Raw genomic sequence first — 17766 nt, 5'->3', positions numbered from 1 at the left:
CACCTTTGAGCCTTGGCACCTGCTGGTCCTTCCCCTGCGATGCTCTTCCCCACCTCTTCAATCAGCCGGCTCGTTCTCAGCCTTCAGCTCCTGGCTTACATGCCACTTCTTCCCAGAGGACAGCCCAGACCATTCTTTGTAAATTCCAGTGACTCAATATCTGACACTCCTGGTAGCTTCTTTAATTGTGCCCATCACAATAGGAATGACCAGATAGTGTGTTTCACATAAGCTAAATGAGAACACATTGCTTATCTGACTTGTTCTTTGCTAGATATCTAGGGTCTAGCATTGTCCCTGGCCGCTAGATAAGGCTCAATGTATATTTACTGGAAAAGTGAGCAAAAGAATACAAATCAGGAACCCAGAGTGGATTTCTGATCCAGTGTTAGGAATACAACAACTGGTTCCTACTTGTCTTTCATTAGAGACAGAAAATGTGGACTGGATGATCTTGGTATTCTTTTTTCCTTATTCAAAATACTAATCAATGAATTAAATTCATTCCAGGGTGCAAGAGCACATGTGAGTTCTGAAGGCTTTACTTCCCAACCCAAGGCTTCATCTTGATCGCAGCTGAGGCCCCTAAATCAAGATCAGCAATTGCACCAAGGAGTTTCGTGTTTCATTTGAAAATGAAGCCCTACCTGGCCATTCAAGAGATCAGCATTTATACCTCAGTTTTCTCTTGTTAGGTTACAGAGAAACAGCAGGTCGATTCCCAGTAGGATGATTAAAAGGGCATTTTGCCCCTCTCCTAATCTTTCTATGTAGGTGAATCAGAGCTGACAGGTCAATACAGCAGGACAGTACTCAGCTGACAATACTGACTGAAAAGCAACGACCTTGCTTATTTTGCGTTGACTTAATGATGGGACAGGCACACATGGAGCTTGCTATCTTAGCTTTTAGTCCTTAATCCTGTCAGAGAGCTTAACCATGACCACTGTTGGTCATGTAGAAAGAGATATCAAGCTAAAAATAAAAGTCTGCCCAGAATATTTTGAGACAACCACACAGCCATTTCACTCTCACACTTGAGTTTTCTCCCTAACATCATGTTAATGAATTATATGAGCATATAACTACAAATGCTTCATTAAAGTAACTTTTGCTATATAAACATTCTTAAACACTTGACAAATTTTGCTTGTTAAAATATCTGGCTCTGGATAACACATTTAATTTTATGAGCAATCATCACACCTACTTAGGAATTCCTACCAGGTGAGCAAATTAATTTTTTAAAGTTTCCAAACTGAATAAAATTTTATGACTGATACATTTAAGATTATTAACATTGAAAAAATATATTTTGTAAATACCTGATTTAATATTTTTCCATTATGATTTCTCAGCTTTCTATTGCATTTTTGAGCCAATTCAAAGAATTCTTTTTCAGGTCTCAAATGCAGGCCTTTAAAAAGCCCATACCAGATTTCATTTTCTCCACATACTCCCCAGCATTTATTGTTTGTAGACTTTTTTTGATGGCCATTCTGACCAGAGTGAGATGATACTTCATTGTGGTTTTGATTTGCATTTCTCTAATAGTGAATGATGTTGAGCATCTTTTCATGTGTTTGTCAGCCATCTGTAAGTCTTCTTTGGAGAAATGTCTGTTTAGGTCTTTGGCCCACTTTTTGATTGGGTTATTTGTTTTTCTGGATTGAACTACAAAGCTTCTTGTATATTTTGGAGATTAATTATTTGTCAGTTGTCTCATTTGCTATTATTTTCTCCCATTCTGAGTGCTGTCTTTTCACCTTGCTTATAGTTTCATTGTGCAAAAGCTTTATTGCAGCACTATTTACAATAGCTAGGACATGACAGGAGAAGGAAATGGCAACCCACTCCAGTGTTCTTGCCTGGAGAATCCCAGGGACAGAGGAGCCTGGTGGGCTGCTGTCTATGGGGTCGCACAGAGTTGGACACGACTGAAGCGACTTAGCAGCAGCAGCAGCAGCAGCAGCAAGACATGACAACCTAGATGTCCATCGGTAGATAAATACATACAGAAGTTGTGGTACATATACACAATGGAATATTACTCAGCTATAAAAGAAACACATTTGAGTCAGTTCTAGTGAGGTGGATGAACCTACAGCCTATTACACAGAGCGAAGTAAGTCAGAAAGAGAAAGACAAATACCATATATTAACACATATATATAGAATCTAGAAAAATGGTACCAATGAGCCTATGTACAGGGCAGCAAAGGAGATACTTAAAGAACAGACTTTTGGACTCAGTTTGAGAAGAAGAGGATGCGATGATTTGAGATAATAGCATGGAAACATATACATTACCATATGTAAAACAGATAACCAGTGTGAGTTCAATGCATGAAGCAAGGCACCCAAAGCCAGTGCTCTGTGACAACCCAGAGGGATAGGGTGGGAAGGGAGGTGGGAGGAGTATTCAGGATGGAAGAGACACATGTATACCTATGGTTGATTCACAGTGATGTATGGCAAAAACCATCACAATATTATAAAGCAACTATCCTCCAATTAAAATAAATAAATAAAATAAAAAGCCCATAGACCCTAATATCTTAGCAGGTAAATTAGCCCTGAAAACAGTGAAAGTATTAGTCATTCAGTCATGTCCGACTCTTTGCAACCCCATGGACTGTAGCCTGCCAGGCTCATCTGTCCATGGAGTTCTCCAGGCAAGAATATTGGAATGGGTTGCCATTCCCTTCTCCAAGGGATCTTTCTGACCCAGGGATCAAACGTGAATCTCTGACATTGCAGGCAGATTCTTTACTGTTTCAGTCACCAGAAAAGCCCCCTACCTAATCCATGCAAAATTCAGATTTCAAACTGATCAACTTTCAATAGATAATCATATCTCTAGAGTAAAACCACTGGTGGGTTATCCTGAAACTGTGCCCCAAAATAAAATACAAAAATAACATTGGATCTATAGGGTAGAAAAATGAGTAGGTTCTTGACCCTCTGCAGAGAAACACTTTAATGGAAATCAAATGCTTTTGACAGACCTAAATACAGAACCTACTAAACAGTCAAGGCTATGGTTTTTCCAGTGGTCATGTATGGATGTGAGAGTTGGACTATAAAGAAAGCTGAGCGCAGAAGAATTGATGCTTTTGAACTGTGGTGTTGGAGAAGACTCTTGAGAGTCTCTTGGACTGCAAGGAGATCCAACCAGTCCATCCTAAAGGAGATCAGTCCTAGGTGTTCATTGGAAGGACTGAGGTTGAAGCTGAAACTCCAATATTTTGGCCACCTGATGCAAAGAGCTGGCTCATCAGAAAAGACCCTGATGCCGGGAAAGATTGAGGGCAGGAGGAGAAAGGGATGACAGAGGATGAGATAGTTGGATGGCATCACCAACTCAATGGACATGGGTTTGGGTGGACTCCAGGAGTTGGTGATGGACAGGGAGGCCTAGTGTGCTGTGGTTCATGGGGTCGCAGAGTCAGACACAACTGAGCGACTGAACTGAACTGAACTAAATAGTAGCTACTCATATTTTTACTCACATGAGTTTATATTATAGAAAGTGGCTGGAAATAACTCTGGTTCTTCTGCCTAAACCAAATACCCATGCATTTTCACTTGGTGGTGGAAGAGACAGACTAAAATATCTTACCTTAAATTCATGTTTCTTTTATATCCAACCATTTGGAAATTTCTGGTACCCTAGGAATTTTTGCAGAAGTTATTATAACTAGTTTCAAAGAGAATTCCCTGGTAAACCAGTTGTTAGGACTTCATGCTTTCACTGAAGGGGGCATGGGTTTGATCCCTGGTCAGTGAGCTTAAATCCCATAAGTCATGAGGTGTGGCCAAAAATTAAAAAAAAAAAAACAAAGAAAGAGTTTGCACACTATACATTCTCTAATATATACACACTGAAAGAGCTCCTAGTCACTGATATTTTCTGAGAAGGTGTCTATGGGGTGCAGTTAAGAAGATGAAATAATTTAGGGCATGATCCATATTCTCATTCCCTAACAGTTCAGTATTAGTATTCAGTGTAATTTGAAACAATCTTTTTAAATGATATTGGTGATTAGGTAATTTTCCTCTTCAGCTATCCAATTTTTTGAAGTTCATCCCTTGAATTGAGTGCATTAATATTAAAGTTTGCAAAATAGCAACCTTGGAAAAAATGTATGCTCTGACTTTTCCCCTTTTGGAAGTGACTTCACCAGTGACTGCAGCCATCGGATGCTCAATCAGCTGAATAACAGTGATGATAATTAATATTTATGGAGCACTTGTCATATGCTAACACTGGGCTGAGCACTTTACATACATTTAATTTCTACAGCAACTATGAGACAGATATTATTATCTCCAGTCTAGAGATGAGGGAACAGACTTGAAGAGGTTAAGTAAACTACAGAAGTCTCATAGTTGGCAAACATTATAATAGGAATTCAAAGCCAAGCAGTTTAACTCAAGAGTTCACACTCTTACCTTCAAGGCTAGTTCTTTTCTTAAATGGATAGTTTAATTCAACTGATTATTTAACAGGCACTGGCAAAATTCTAGAAGATAATGGATTTTTTTTCTAACTAGTCCAACAATCCTGACATTATGATGATAAAACCACTAGAGCTTGACTCCCATAACTAAGGTGTGACTATTTCTTATTGTCAATTGTTCAGTATGATTTAATTCTTAGTGAATGCAGATGAAATCTTTCCAGATATGGGGTGGGAGTCCAGACAGCCTCATACGGCATCAACTTAAAAGACATACTCTAAAAAAGTTACAGCACTTAATCTTCAAAGTAAATATTGATTGACTTGGTGTTCTTTCCCTAACTTTTGAAAAAGCTTTAAAAAGAAAATAAAAGGATAAGCTAAAGAAAGAACGTGACCAAGAAGGAGAGGATCAAGGAGAAAAGGGGAAAAAAATGTCACCACTATTCTGTGTTTCTCAGCTGTATATTTTTCCAATAAACTAATCTACTCTGATATCTACCTGAATAACTCCACTTGACTTGGGTGATTTGTCAGAGAAATTGACAGAGAATTAGGAATATTCTCTTTTACAATGCAAAAATCTGCATTGTCTTTTTGAAGCCTTCTTTTGTGGTCTTTATTAAGCACTAGCAAGGGACGCACAGAAAAGGTTCACTGGAACTCAGTAGAGCTCTTCATTTACCCTGTCATCATCCATTCCAGTTGCTACAACAAATCCCACAGATCGGTGCCTTATCAACAACACAAATGGATTTCTCAGAGTCTAGGAGGCTGCAAGTCCCAGAAGAGGGTGCCAGTATTACTGGGTTCTGGTGAAGGCCCTTTCCAGGTTACAAACTGACATCTTCTCGTTGTGTCCTTACAGGTCTGAAACCTCTTTTATAAGGGCATTAATTTAATCCATGAGGGCAGAGCTATCATAACCTAATCCCAAAGGCCCCACCTCCTAATATCATTATATGTCAGTTTGTATCTTTCGGGGGTGGGGGGACACAAACATTCAGACCATAGTACTTTCCTAGATGGGTATAATCTCTTCCTCTCCCCCTCACACACACACACCCCACATACACATACAAATGACCTTTATTTACTTCACAACTGTACACACACTTCAGAACTTAGGGCTTGTATGAATCCAATATTTATTTCTAAATGCGCTCATCAAAGATTTATCGAGTATCTGTTGTGTCCCAGACACTATGAACAACACCAAGTATACAAGATGAGTAATCTATAGTTCCTACTGGATTATAAAGGATCCTCAGTTAAGAAGACAAACATTGTTATAAAAGCTACCAATTTTTGAGCACTTAGATACCAAGCTACCTGATTTTCATTTGTTCTCTCAGTCATCACAAGAGCCTCATGATAAAAGTACTGTTGTTTTTTCCATATGCCACTTAGGTAACTGAAGTTTAGATAAGCAAGTAATTTACACAGGATCACAATGATGTAACTACTACTATTATTAGTATGTGTGTGCTCAATCGCTCAGTCCTATCCGATTCTAGTAGGAGTATACATACACAGCATTTACAATGTATCAAAGAATTCTCTAAGCACCGTATATAGATTAGTTTATTTACTCATTATCTTCCTTTAGCCAAGGAGGCAACAGCAGCAGAGAGATGTGAAATTCTCCAAAGTTACCCTGCTAATAATACAAAGTGTTAGAGCTGAGAGGCAAATCCCAGCACTAAAATACCAGTCATTCTTAATACCTCATCGACTCAACATGACCATCCCAAACCCATACTCATAACCATTATGAAACTGGAAAACAACATATGGTATCCTTGATTATGAGAGTGTGTTGATCTTCCTGTTCAGAAAACCAATGGAAGAAGAGGAGGTAAGGATGATGGTTTATATCAACAGGTCAAACTTCTTTCAGAATATTTTCTGATCTCAATCTGCAAATTGTACTCAGAAGTTATAAAAATTCATTAGAGAAACAGGGCTCCATTAAAGCACTGTTACACAGCTCAGTTTGCCACCTGTTTTTCCTGTTTATAACAAAGAAGTGAGTAACTAATAGCCATGTACTGAATTAGAGTGCTTTCCAAGTTTACATAGGAAAAATAAAGTTCCATGAGAGAAAAATTAGGTCCATCTTTGCTCATCATTTTGTTTAAAAAACTGAGCACAGTGATTGGCATGTATTAGTCATTCAGTAAAATTTTATTGGATAAATATTGAGAAAACCCATCTGAATAAGCCCTTAGGAGTATTTCCAGGGCTGGGACTAGAGTAAAGCAAGTGAGGTACCCATGTGAGTGCAATATTTAAGGGGGCATGAAAAAACCTTTTGGAGCCTTTTGCCTCAGGCTCCAAGATGGGTCAGCATGCACTGATGCTGGTCCTATCTATATATAAAATTTGATATTTTCTTCATAAAGATTATTTTGCATTTATTTTGTTTCTTATCTGATTACATACATTCTGACCATACCCAACTCAATAAGGCAATATAAGGCCAGAATATAACGAAATGACTCAGGTATGGATTCTATCTTCCTGGACTCACAGGGAAATAGATAATTTTATCTGTGTACTATTTTATATTACAAAGTAGAAAATTATTATTACATGTCCTAAGAAAATCATGCCTATATTTCCATAAGTTTTGAAGCAAAAGAGTTAGTTCTAATGTCCAGTTGGAATTGGAGATGTTTTATACCTAAATTCTAATTAAACCTTATTCTTTTCTATAACAGATCTAAAAAAGGTTAAATGCCATCCCAAAAATAAAACCAATAAAATTTCTGATGTTGGAATGCGGAGAATGGTTTATTTAAAGCCTTATATATGATTCCCATCTTACAAAACTTGGGGTTGAATCTAGCTGTAATTTGAAGTGAAAGTAGCTCAGTCATGTCCAACTCTTTGCGACCCCATAGACTATACAGTCTATGTAATTCTCCAGGCCAGAATACTGGAGTGGGTAACCTTTCCATTCTCCAGGGGATCTTCCCAACCCAGGGATCAAACTAAGGTCTTCTGCATTGCAGGCAGATTCTTCACCAACTGAGCTATCGGGGAATGCTTTAATTTACTGAGGTTTTATTTAGGTGTTTTTTTTTTTTAACTGAGGTTTTAAAAACGTACTAACTGCAATCAACGTTTTCTCAAGAATTAAGTGGGAGTGTTTTACTGGCAAGTTAAGCTAACCTGGGTTCCAAACTCAGTTCTACCTTTTGGCTGTGTAGTCTTGGGCTCATCACTAAACTTCATGACCCTGAGTTTTCTCCAAAGTAAGATGAGAGGTAATAGAACTTATTTCATGGGGATATTATGAGAAGTAAATGAAACAATTCATGTTAAGTGCCTGGCACATGGTAGTTACTAAGGCAGTACCCCCATGGGTTTAATTAAAACTTTGGTTCTTTGCTTCTCTGAGAAAAAAAACCTTTCAGTGTCATAATTAATGGAGGAAGTCCAAAAAAAAAAAAAAAATAGAATGCCAGAACCACACACAGGATAGAGATGAATGGGTTGGCATCTTTTAAGCTCGTTTTTCCTCCTAGACTTTGCTGTTTAAAAAGTGACATGAGGCTGCCATCTTGTGGTTGAATGAATGAAAGCCAGACCCTTTGTATATTAAGAATCTTTCCAAAGGCACCCCTATTTTAAAAAATACCCCCTCACCGCAAGACTTGATTGGCAATAAACAGCTAACATCTTAAGTACAGCAACAAGGCTACTGACTCAGACCCTTTCTTTGAGTTCTGCCCAACCAGGTGCCCAACCTCTCCCACCAAAACCTGCTGTCAGCCACCCACCTCACTAGAAAGAATCCAAGTAAACTCCAGTGTTATTTTATTTTAAAAAATTCCTAATGCAGGGTCATTCCATGGGAGACTTGCATTTTAATTTTGATTTATTTGGATTTTATTTTATTTTCCATTTCATCTTATTCTGTTCAGTTAAGGACATGATTGCTTAGGCAGGGTCTCTCAAACTTTGGTGTGCATCAGAATCCCCCTGAAGGCTCTATGAAACAGAATATTGGCCCCACTGCTACACTCTGGAAACAAGGATTTCTAACGATTTCTGGGATGTTGTGATGTTGCTGGTCTGGAGATCACACTCTGGACCCTAATTTCTATGACAGAATTTCATGATGGGAGACAATTAATGAGGGAGAGGATTTTTTAATAATTAAATTTGTTTATTTTTAATTGAAGGATAATTCCTATACAATATTGTGTTTGTTTCAGCCAAATATCAACATGAATCAGCCATAGGTATACCTATATCCCCTCCCTCCGGAACCTCCCCCTTCATCTCCCCCACCATCCCACCCCTCTAGGTTGTTACAGAGCCCTGGTTTAAGTCACAGGGCAAATTCCACTGGCTATTTTACATATGCTTCCATGTTACTCTCTGCTGCTCCTGCTGCTGCTAAGTCACTTCAGTCGTGTCCGACTCTGTGTGACCCCTTAGATGGCAGCCCACCAGGCTCCTCTGCCCATGGGATTTTCCAGGCAAGAGTACTGGAGTGGGTTGCCATTGCCTTCTCCATGTTACTCTCTAGGGAAGGGATTTTTAAAGGCACACCTCTGTAAATGGTTCCTGTGCTACCTCCTCTATTTCTGACATCTATCCACCCTCTCTATCTCTTCTGCTACCTCTGTGCTTGAAGTAACCATTGCCTCTCCTCCATTCCTCGAATAGACCTCTTCAATTTTGTCCTCAGAGATAGATTCTCCATAACAAAAATACATCACCACCAAGACCAACCAAGAGTTTCCAGTGGCCCTCAGGACCCAATTCAAACATCATCTTTTAAAAATATTTATTGATTTGGCTGCACCAGGGTCTTAGTTGCATCTGTGATCTCTGCTGTCAGTTCCAGCATGTGAGATCTAGTTCTCTGACCAGGGATCAAACCTGGGCCCCTTGCATTGGGAGCTTGGAGTCTGAACCACCAGGGAAGTCCCTCAAACATCATCTTTTTAAAACCCTTTATAATCTAGTCCCTGCTTCACATCCAGCCTGAAAAATGTGAAAGTCACTCAGTCATATCTGACTCTTTGGGACCCAATGGACGGTGTTTCACCAGGTTCCTCTGCCCATGGGATTCTCCAGGCAAAAATACTGGAGTGGGTAGTTATTCCCTTTTCCAGGGGATCTTCCTGACCCAGGGATCGAACTCAGGTGCTCCTGCATCGCAGGCAGATTATCATCTGAGCCACCAGGGAAGGCCCACATTCAGCCTATCTCTAGCCAATTCCATACCTCACTCATTGTGCTCTTTCTAGACTAATGTTTTTCAAAGTGTGGTCATCAGACCAGCAGCATCAGCATTAACTTGGAGCCTTTAGAAAAGCAAGTTTTCCAACCAACCTTGCCAAACCTACTGAATTGCAAACTTTTTGAGTAAGGCCCAGCTACCTGCATTTAGCAAGGTCTGATGCTGCAAAGAGCAATATTGCATAGGAACCTGAAATGTTAGGTCCATGAATCAAGGCAAACTGGAAATGGTCAAACAGGAGATGGCAAAAGTGAACGTCGACATTCTAGGAATCAGCGAACTAAAATGTACTTTAACGGGTGAATTTAACTCAGATGACCATTATATCTAGTACCATGGGCAAGAATCCCTTAGAAGAAATGGAGCAGCCATCACAGTAAACAAGAGAGTCCAAAATGCAGTACTTGGATTAAATCTCAAAAATGACAGAGTAATCTCTGTTCGTTTCCAAGGCAAACCATTCAATATCACAGTAACCCAAGTCTATGCCCCAACTAGTAATGCTGAAGAAGCTGACATTGAACAGTTCTATGAAGACCTACAAGACCTTCTAGAACTAACACCCAAAAAAGATGTCCTTTTCAGTATAGGGCACTGGAATGCAAAAGTAGGAAGTCAAGAAACACCTGGAGTAATAAGCAAATTTGGCCTTGGCATTCAGAATGAAGCAGGGCAAAGGCTAATAGAGTTTTGCGAAGAGAATGCACTGGTCATAGCAAACACCCTCTTCCAACAACACAAGAGAAGATTCCACACACGGACATCACCAGAGGGTCAACACTGAAATCAGATTGATTATATTCTTTGCAGCCAAATGTGGAGAAGCTCTATACAGTCAGCAAAAACAAGACTGAGAACTCCAGTGAGTTCCAAACAACAGAATGGGAAAGACTAGAGATTTCTTCAAGAAAATTAGATACCAAGGGAACATTTCATGCAAAGATGGGCTTAATAAAGGACAGAAATGGTATGGACCTAAAAGAAGCAGAAGGTATTAAGAAGAGGTGGCAAGAATACACAGAAGAACTGTACAAAAAAGATCTTCACAACCCAGATAATCACGATGGTGTGATCACTCACCTAGAGCCAGACATCTTGGAATGTGAAGTCAAGTGGGCCTTAGAAAGCATCACTATGGGTGAAACAGATCACCAGCCCAGGCTGGATGCATGAGACAAGTGCTCTGGCCTGGTGCACTGGGAAGACCCAGAGGAATCGGGTGGAGAGGGAGGTGGGAGGGGGGATCGGGATGGGGAATACATGTAAATCCATGGCTGATTCATGTCAATGTACGACAAAAACCACTACAATATTGTAAAGTAATTAGCCCCCAGTTAATAAAAATAAATGAAAAAAAATTTGATAACAAACAAAAGTAATTTAAAATACAAAAAAAAAAAAAAAAGAAAGCATCACTATGAACAAAGCTAGTGGAGGTGACGGAATTCCAGCTGACCTATTTCAAGTCCTGAAAGATGATGCTGTGAAAGTGCTGCGCTAATATGCCAACAAATTTGGCAAACTCAGAAGTGGCCACAGGACTGGAAAAAGTCAGTTTTCATTCCAATCCCAAAGAAAGGCAATGCCAAAGAATGCTCAGACTACCGCACAACTGCACTCATCTCACATGCTAGTAAAGTAATGCTCAAAATTCTCCAAGCCAGGCTTCAGCAATATGTGAACTGTGAACATCCAGATGTTCAAGCTGGTTTTAAAAAAGGCAGAGGAACCAAAGATCAAATTGCCAACATCTGCTGGATCATCGAAAAAGCAAGAGCATTCCAGAAGAACATCTATTTCTGCTTTAATGACTATGCCAAAGCCTTTGACTGTGTGGATCACAATAAACTGTGGAAAATTCTGAAAGAGATGGGAATACCAGACCACCTGACCTGCCTCTTGAGAAACCTGTATGCAGGTCAGGAAGCAACAGTTAGAACTGGACATGGAACAACAGACTGGTTCCAAATAGGAAAAGGAGTACATCAAGGCTGTATATTGTCATCTTGCTTATTTAACTTATATGCAGAGTACATCATGAGAAACGCTGGGCTGGAAGAAGCACAATATGGAATCAAGATTGCTGGGAGAAATATCAATAACCTCAGATATGCAGAAGATACCACCCTTATGGCAGAGAGTGAAGAGGAACTAAAAAGCCTCTTGATGAAAGTGAAAGAGGAGAGTGAAAAAGTTGGCTTAAAGCTCAACATTCAGAAAACTGAGATCATGGCATCCGGTCCCATCACTTCATGGCAAATAGATGGGGAAACAGTGGAAACAGTGTCAGACTTTATTTTTCTGGGCTCCAAAATCACTGCAGATGGTGACTGCAGCCATGAAGTTAAAAGACGCTTACTCCTTAGAAGGAAAGTTATGACCAACCTAGATAGCATATTAAAAAGCAGAGACATTACTTTGCCAACAAAGGTCCGTCTAGTCAAGGCTATGGTTTTTCCAGTAGTCATGTATGGATGTGAGAGTTGGACTGTGAAGAAAGCTGAGCGCAGAATAATTGATGCTTTTGAACTGCGGTGTTGGAGAAGACTCTTGAGAGTCCCTTGGACTGCAAGGAAATCCAACCAGTCCATCCTAAAGGAGATCAGTCCTGGGTATTCATTGGAAGGACTGATGCTGAAGCTGAAACTCCAATACTTTGGCCACCTCATGTGAAGAGTTGGCTCATCAGAAAAGACCCTGATGCTGGGAGGGATTGGGGGAAGGAGGAGAAGGGGACGACAGAGGATGAGATGGTTGGATGGCATCACCGACTCAATGAACATGAGTTTGGGTAAACTCTGGGAGTTTGTGATGGACAGGGAGGCCTGGCGTGCTACGATTCATGGGGTCGCAAAGAGTTGGACACAACTGAGTGACTTAACTGAACTGAACCAAGAGGAAGAGCATTGATTTTAGGATGTCCTTATTATCTGCAGATAACTAATCACTAGAAAATTATATGTACTTAAAAGGAGAATATCATAAGTAATGAGAAATTTTTATAAGGACATTCATCATGAGAAGAGAAATCAAAGATTATGAAATAATTTCATGTCACATTTAAGAATGAGTTTATAATTACAATTAAATTCTAACACAACAAACAAAAAATGAATTAAGGGTAGACTTTATTTTATTTGGGGCATAATTCTTTTGATAAAGTTGTCTGAGAGTCATAAATCAGTCTTTGTTTCACACTCAATTTTCAGAGTTTTTGCAAAACATTACAGAGCTTCATCAATTTTCCCAACGGCCTCTCCTTATCCTTTGATATTCAAATCATTCCATTCTGAATCATCTATCCTGCTATCATCCTTTTTACAAGGTCTGCAATTTCATTTTGTAATCTGTGCATGTCCCATATACATTATATATTCTGCTTGACAAAGACACTGACCTGATGGGTGAGCTAGACACAAGTGCTAATGAGCAAAAGAATCTTTAAGATGAGACTAATTTCATGAGTTTAGCTCATTGGTAAGTATGTTCATATTACTATCCACAACTGCAACTGCGGGGTAACTTTTAATAAGCACTTGTTTAACAAGAACTCCTTGTACCTACCACAACAGTCTTTGAGTTTACATATGAAATAAAGGCTCTGTTGTCCCGGGAATGATAAAGGAGAGTTACGAAAACATTCTGGTTGACTGATAACATTCAGGTTTCCTTAACCTTTAACCCACAATTCACAACCCACTGGTGGGAGAAACACCACCAGTAACATCATGTGACTAAGAGAACGAAGTAACAGTGGCTTTCTTCTCAAATCAAAGTGATAACTAACTGCAGCAACTCAACATTCATTTAATGCTTTATTCCTGTGAGGGTCAGCATTTTGTACCAGTAATTACACTGAAGTTCAAATAAAAAGTATCAAATATATCTAATTATAGAACTTTCTGTTTAGCAAAGTAACAAACAATAAAATTTGGAGTAGTTTTCCACACCACCCACCCTATCCCCAGTCATGAGCAACTTTCTCAAAAGGCTCATATTGACCATGGAAATAATCAGATCTGGTTACACAAATGTAAATCACTGTAAGTCCAAAAAGAGCATAAATAAAAGCACTGACCATATTCTGGCAATACAGTCACTCTTTCTTTATAGAATTCTAAATTAACTTCAAATCCAATGTCTTTTTCTGACTTTCCTTGACGTATTACTTTGTTCAACATTTGTCTTTCAAACTGTCTAACCTTTCCTAATTTTATAATTTGGAGGTTTCAAAGTTTTAAAAAAGAACCCACAGTGATAACATCCAGACCATTTCGGATAGCAATATTTCTGTACAAGTTTAAGTAGAATGATTTAAAAAAACTTATTAGACCATCTCATTCAAATCCTAAGATTAGTGAGTCTGCAAAAATAAATTCTACTTTGCAACACTTATCATGAAAACTTGGCTCATTTAAGCCTTAGAAAACTTCATGGTTCCCTTTCAGAACTCTGCCTGAAATTACCACTTAGACAATCATTTCTTTAGATTTTGAAGCTGTCTTTTTAAAATTTGTATATTACTATGGAGAAGTACAGAGATTGTATATTTCAAAAACACCAGAACCCTATTTCTCATTTTACATGCTCTTCCAGAACTTGGCAGCTCTCCATTAAGAAGAAAAACCCATTTTCCCTGTCCTTGAATTGGGCTAGGCTACCAATACAAAGGGGCTTCCCTGGTGACTCAGAAGGTAAAGAATTCACCTGCAATGCAGCAGACTGGGGTTCTATCCCTGGGTTGGGATGATCTCCTGGAGAATGGAATGGCAACCCACTCCAGTATTCTTGCCTGGAGAATCCCATGGGCAGAGGAGCCTGGTGGGTTATAGTCCATGGGTTGCACAGAGTCGGACTCAACTGAGCACATGCATGCACACAGACCCCACTGCAAAACAGCTGAAGGAATGTAGCATGACTTCTAAAACTAGTTGAGACAAGACAATATAGCTTCTGCCTGCTCTCTGTCTCTGTCTCTCTCTGTCATCAGCCTTGGAACCCAGCCTCTGTGCTGTGAGAAAGCCCAGTAGCCACAAGAAAAGGTCACATGTAAGCATTCTGATCACAGCCAAACCTGATGCCCCACACGGCATTAAGACCACAAATGTGAGTGAGTGAGTGACCCTGCAGAGGATTCCATCTACCAACCTCCAACCCACTCAAGCCAAGACTAGCTGAGTATAGATTTGTTAGTAAGCAAATGACAACATTATTTTATGTACTTAGCTTTGAGAGTTTTTCAAGTACCCATAGATAAGAAACAGGAATAACACATTAATACTGGTACAGGTTAACTTTTCAGATTAGCTAGTCATTTTGTAGTAGATACAAAAATCATGAGGGATTACAACATGGAGAGAATAAGGAAGAAGAGAGATACTGAATCTAAGGCAAGATTTTTCTGCTTATGTTTGGGTAGACTAAAACTGTAAAACTTTTAAAAGAAAACACAGAGGGAAAGTTTCTTGACATTGAATTTAGCAATAATTTCTTGGATATGAAACCAAAAGTGCAAGCAACAAAATAAAAAAATTAAAAGTTGGGCTGTATCAAAATGAAAAACTATTGTGCATCAAAGCTCACTACCAAGACAGTGAAAAGGCAATCCATGGAAGGGGAGAAAAAAATTTTCAAATCATATATATGACAAGGGGTTAATTTCAAGAATATGTAAGAAACACCTACAACTCAGTAACAGTGACAACAACAATCTGATATAAAAAAAAATGGACAAATGACTTGAATAGACATTTCTCCAAAGAAAATACATAAATGGTCAATCACAACATAAAAAGGCAAAACATCCCTGTGAAATGGATGTTATTACTTTTACAGAGAAGAGAGAATGGATGTTAAGATAAGTTAAAAATGTTCCCAAGGTCACACAGCTAGAACCAATGTAAATCCAAAAAGGTCTGAAGCACCACTAGTATCCCAGTAGCAAACTCTACTAAGAAGAGTTTCTTGAGGTCTGAGATTATGATGTACTTTGTTTCTGTATACTCAGACTGAGGTCTTGGAAGACACCTGATAAACATCAGTTGAATCTTAAAAACAATGAAAAAGAATATGAAAAGATGCTTAGCATCACTAATCATTAGGGAAATGCAAGTCAAGACCAGAAAAACACCACTGCATATCAATTAGAATGGCTCTTATCAAAAACAAACAATGAAAAAAAAAAAAAGAAAGAAGAAAAAGACAGAAAAAAGAAACTATCAAGTGTGGCAAGGATGTGGAGAAATTAGAACTATTGTGTGCTACTGGTGGGAGTGTAAAATAGTGCAACCGTTATACAAAACAGTATGATGTTTCCTCAAAAATTAAAAATAGACTTACCATATGATCCAGCAGTCCCACTTCAGAATACCCAAAAGATTTGAAAGCAGAGTCTCAAAAAATATTTCTACAGCAATCTTCACAGTAGCACTATTCACAAAAGTCAAAAGACAGAAACAACCCAAATGTCTACTGATGTATAAAGAGATAAACAAATATGGTACATACATACAATGGAATACTATTTACTCTTAAGAGGGAAAGAAATTCTGACACATGCTACAACATGAATGATCTTTGAGGACATTATGCCAAGTGAAATACACCAGTTACAAAGAGACAAATACTGTATGATCCCACTAGGATGGCAGTCATCAAAAAAACAGATAGTAACAGGTGTTGATGAGAATGTGGAAAAATGGGAACCCTTATACTTTGCTGGTAGGAATGTACAGTGGTGCATCTACTTTAGAAAACAGTCTGGCCGTTACTCAGAATGTTAACAGAGCGCTACCACATGCGTGAGTGTGTGTGTACTCAGTTGCTTCAGACGGGTCTGACTGCAACCCCGCGGACCATCGCCCACCAGGCTCCTCTGCCCATGGGATTCTCCAGGCAAGAATACCAGAGTGGGTTGCCGTGCCCTCCTCTAGGGGATCTTCCCGACCCAGGGATCAAAGCTGCATCTCTTATATCCCCTGCATTGGCAGGCATGTTCTTTATCCACTAGCACCTCCTGGGAAGTCCACTTAGGTCTATATATTCATTAAATTCCTCTTAGTTATGATCTCAAATTGGAGGGAGGAAAAAGGAAGCAGATGTGGCTTGTGTGTGGGCATTGTTCTGCAGAATACTGTTATGATGGCCTCTTCTTGGAAGAAAAGGGATTATAGTCATACTAGCTCTATCACTTCTCAGTCTTTTAGCTAAGATCAAGCATAGTCATACCGGCTATGAAAACACCTTCTGTTTGATAAGAGATAAGACTTATCTTCAGAGATAAATCTGTATGAAACATCTTTTTTTTCACTATATAATGAATCAAGAATAAATGTGAATGTGTAAGAGTAATAAAATGTCTGATTAGACAGATGTTTTGAGTTCTCAAATATTAACAAATTCTGTTACCCAATATGCTATGAATTTTTTGACCCTTGAAGGACAGAGAGGAATCAAAACAGGCTGCTCCTGATGGAGTGTGGGGTGGGAAAAGCTAGAAGAACTCAGACTCTGTGTTCCACAGAGGACATTTCATTTGTATCGATATTCACAAGATGTCCCTATTCATTACCCTATTTTAAAAAACTTAAAATTTGGAACCACAACAATTATTAATTCACAGCCCAAGAGAGGTTCTTAACATCACATTCTTTACCAGCAGTTTCATAACAGGTTCTTTCTTTTTCAAGTCCTTATTGTTAAGGGGTGTGTACGGTAGAGAGTATTTAAGTAAGCTAGCCCTTAATTTCTCAAGCTTTTTCAAAAGCTATTGTGAAATGACCACCTAAAAATTAACAGTAGTGAACTCTAAGACAGACAGTTTAGTTGAATAAAGAAAAGTTTATAATCAAGCAATGAAATTCTGAACTTAAGAGTTCAACTGTGGATAAAATACCATTACTCAGTTCATGAACCAAAAATCATGTTTATAAACACATGCCATCAAGAAAGCATTTCTGGAGAAATAATTCCAGAAGGGAATGTGGGACATTCAACAGGGGAAAATAGGAGGATGAGGAGTCCTGTCAAGTGACCCTAAAT

General features: G+C 38.9%; 1 long non-coding RNA gene across 1 annotated transcript; it reads right to left on the bottom strand.

Annotated features, from left to right (window-relative positions):
* Window positions 1-2594: 2594 nt before the first annotated feature.
* LOC122439181 lies at window positions 2595-16679 on the bottom strand. Its single transcript, XR_006268818.1, has 3 exons — window positions 16592-16679; window positions 8110-8112; window positions 2595-2642 (listed from the first exon to the last, which is right to left on the bottom strand). It is a non-coding gene; the product is annotated as an uncharacterized LOC122439181 (long non-coding RNA).
* Between the last annotated feature and the right edge of the window lie 1087 nt (window positions 16680-17766).

The sequence above is a fragment of the Cervus canadensis genome, chromosome 4 (assembly GCF_019320065.1).
Source record: "Cervus canadensis isolate Bull #8, Minnesota chromosome 4, ASM1932006v1, whole genome shotgun sequence".
Lineage (NCBI taxonomy): Eukaryota > Metazoa > Chordata > Mammalia > Artiodactyla > Cervidae > Cervus > Cervus canadensis.
Note: the sequence above shows the minus strand (reverse complement) of the source record. Positions and strands in the feature narration are given on the sequence as shown.